This window comes from Vicia villosa, linkage group LG3, assembly GCF_029867415.1.
Source record: "Vicia villosa cultivar HV-30 ecotype Madison, WI linkage group LG3, Vvil1.0, whole genome shotgun sequence".
NCBI lineage: Eukaryota > Viridiplantae > Streptophyta > Magnoliopsida > Fabales > Fabaceae > Vicia > Vicia villosa.
In genome coordinates this window covers 52,784,001-52,787,156 of record NC_081182.1, presented here as the reverse complement: position 1 = coordinate 52,787,156, position 3,156 = coordinate 52,784,001, and the positions used below count along the sequence as shown (strand labels likewise).

At 36.7% G+C, this 3,156-nt stretch overlaps 1 long non-coding RNA gene across 1 annotated transcript; it reads left to right on the top strand.

Moving 5' to 3' along the window:
- Positions 1-1,283: 1,283 nt before the first annotated feature.
- LOC131655721 (uncharacterized) lies at positions 1,284-2,095 on the top strand. The gene is made up of 3 exons (XR_009299858.1): positions 1,284-1,443; positions 1,567-1,766; positions 1,837-2,095. It is a non-coding gene; the product is annotated as an uncharacterized LOC131655721 (long non-coding RNA).
- The last annotated feature ends 1,061 nt before the right edge of the window (positions 2,096-3,156 follow it).

The following is a 3,156-nucleotide window of genomic DNA, read 5'->3' as shown; positions in this document are numbered from 1 at the left end:
AGTGTTTTTGTTTAGGCGTCTTTTAAGGGAAATTAATTTGTGACTTAGATCATACCAAAAAGAGTTTTGTTTTGCATATTTAGAGAAAGCACATCGAGGCCTACGCCACAATCGTTTCTCTAAATAACGGTTAAGAAATACATCGAGGTTTCACACCTCAATCATTTCTTCTCCGCTAAGTAAAAGAGATACAAAAAAGAGTTCTTTTGTGAATATTTAGAGAATGCACATCGAGGCCTACACCACGATCGTTTCTCTAAACAACGGTTAAGAAATACATCGAGGCTTCACACCTCAATCATTTCTTCTCCGCTAAGTAGGAAAGAACATACATCAAGGCCTACGCCTCAATCATTTCTTTCTTACTATGAAATATAGTAACGGTATGATCTTCATCGATATTTATTAAGTATTTTAAAAGTTGAAAAGAAAAGAAACAAAACTAGCCTAAGATGAAAACTAGCCTAATATGATGGGAGCCTCTAAATCCTAAAGTTGTCATGGTTTCTACCTAATGGTTAGGAGCAAAAAAGCGGCATGAAAGTATAAGCATAGGCGGAGATCGAAATTACAAGTAAAAATTACAAGTAAATAACGATACAAAAATTAGTGTAAAATGGCTAACGTAAACACTTGAAAATATGGTACAAGACATGAAAGTGAACAATGCAAAATAGTACAAAAATCGAATTTAAAGGACTATTATTTTTATGGTTTTTTATGTGACAAAAAGACAAGAATTTAATCAAGCAAGCGAATTAAAAATACGAGCCTAAACTAATATTTTTATGATTATTTTTATATGCCAAAATCATGTATTAAAGTCTAAAAGGTAGTAGGAAAATTAGCATTTAAATACTAAAAAGAAGTGGCAAAAATCTAATTACCTAAATCTAAAAAAAGAAAACAGGGGGTGCAGATTGAAACTGATGGTGCAGATAGTGAGGGCGCTGAGCCCATCCAGAGGAGGTCCAAAGGGTGTTTTTGTCATAGTTTTTGATTCCTAAAATAGAACACGGGCCTCCAGGGGGTGCGAATTACAAACAGGCCCAGAATGAATTCAATTCAATTCTTATCACAAATTTATTCAGATCTGAATCAATGATATTACTACTCACTAATCATCAATTAATACTCAGATTTATTCAATTAAACCATAGGCTAAAAATTAGATTATATTAAAATAAAATAAAAAAAATGATTAAAAGGTAACTGAACGAAATAATGAAAAGAAAGATTAAATTGGGGAAAGGGAATTTAGGGTTACATGAATGGCGATTGGACTTCTTCTCTCGGATGTGCTTGCAACGGCGACGAATCCTCTCCGATCGCTCTTCTCCGTTCGCCCTTCCGCTCACTTCTCGTCTTCGAGTTTCACTCTCGATATCCCTTCTCTTATTTTCTCTTTTTCTCGTTTCGGATTGCGTTGAACAAGCGATGGAGGTAATGGCGCTGATTGAAGAAGATGGGGACGAGATTTGAAGAACTGTGTTGATGTTGTTGGTGTTGTTTGCAGATCGAACCTTATTGCGATGAGGATGATGATGTGATAATCGATTTTTGCAGGTGAAGGCGTCTACTGAAAGTGACGATCGACGCCGAGGTGACGGAGTTATTCTTGAAGGCTGTTGAAGATGGAGACAAGGTTGAAGAACTGCGTCGACGAGGAAGATGACACTGAGGAGATTGAATCGCGTTCGAAGATCATTGACTCAAGGTTTTCGGTCATTTTTCTGATGGACTCAGGAAGTTGAAGGTTGTTACAGGTTTGTTAACCAATATTTCCATCACTGATTTTCGATTCCAATTCGTCCTCTTCTCAGTTTTTTTTCTCAGAATTCTCTTTTTGTGCGAGGTGGAGGATGAATGGATTGAAATCGAGAGAACTTGAAGAACGAATCCTCTTTTTGTGAAGATGGAGGTTAGCTTGAAAATGAAGATGGTGGAGTGTGTAATGGAGATGAAGAAGTAATGGTCATGGAGGTTCTGAGATGATGATGAGTGTGAAGAATGGTTGCAGGGTGAATAGATGAAGATGAAGAGTGATGAAGGGATTGAGAGTGGAAGAATGATGGGGTGAATTGTGGAAGAATGGTGGAGGCCGTGAAATGGTGAGGCTGATTCTGTTATATAGGTTGGAGAGGGAGAGAGTTCAGTTAAAGCTTGAATGATTGGAGCCCTTGGATCGAGAGAGTTTGTTATGTGATGAATGGAGGAGATTGAGTCTGATTAAGAGGTTAGTTACAATCTGTTACAAACTGCTTTTTTTTCCTGTTATGTTAGTTATGGACTTGGTTAGGTTGTTATAACGGTTATAGATCGGTTAGAAAGTTCTGTTATGAGGTTGTTATCATTCTGTTGAAAGTTAGTTATAACAGTTAGGGTGTTATTTGGATAGGTAAAAATTCTGTTATAGCTGTTAGTAAGCTAGGTGTAACGAAATTCTGTTAGGACGGTTGTAGGTTTATGAAAGTTAGTTGTGATGGTGGGTTTTTTATTTGAATGCAGAACTGTGTAGGTGAATGGCTGCTGGTTCTTTTTGTATTGACTGAAACTGGGAATTTTTGTTAGAGTTAGGAATGTATGTGATATGATGGCGGGTTGCCGTTTGGTAATGGTTTGATTTAACAGGTGACTTCTAACATTGAATGGGCATTGTCACTGAATAAATCTTATGTCATTTTTGCAGGGCTGTATGTAAAGGTGAAGGTGGCTGAATGCTGTTCAATTTTGAACTGTGTTTGGTTAATTGCAGGTTGTGGTATGCTGTTTGGATAGATTCTCATGAAAGCAAGAGATGGCGAACTGTTTTCTCCTAAGATTGCCCATGGACATTCAGCCATTTGTAACTGCAGGGCCAGCAGTAGAGATGACTTGAAGATAGCATGGAGACATGAAGAATCAAGGGCAGAATTAGGATGAGTTCATGATGATGATGATTTTTTTTCTTCGTAATAGGCTTGAATTGTAATAGATAATCTGAGAGTAAATCCTTAATATTATATATTGAAACCTGTACTATGAGAACTTTTTTGTAATAGTTTCTTTGAATGGAATTTTGGTTTTGAATATGGTTGAAAGTGTAACATGGTCTTTCTTCTTTCAAAGCTGAATTAATTCTTCCCTCCTTTGCTTTTGAATGAGAGCTATACCAAT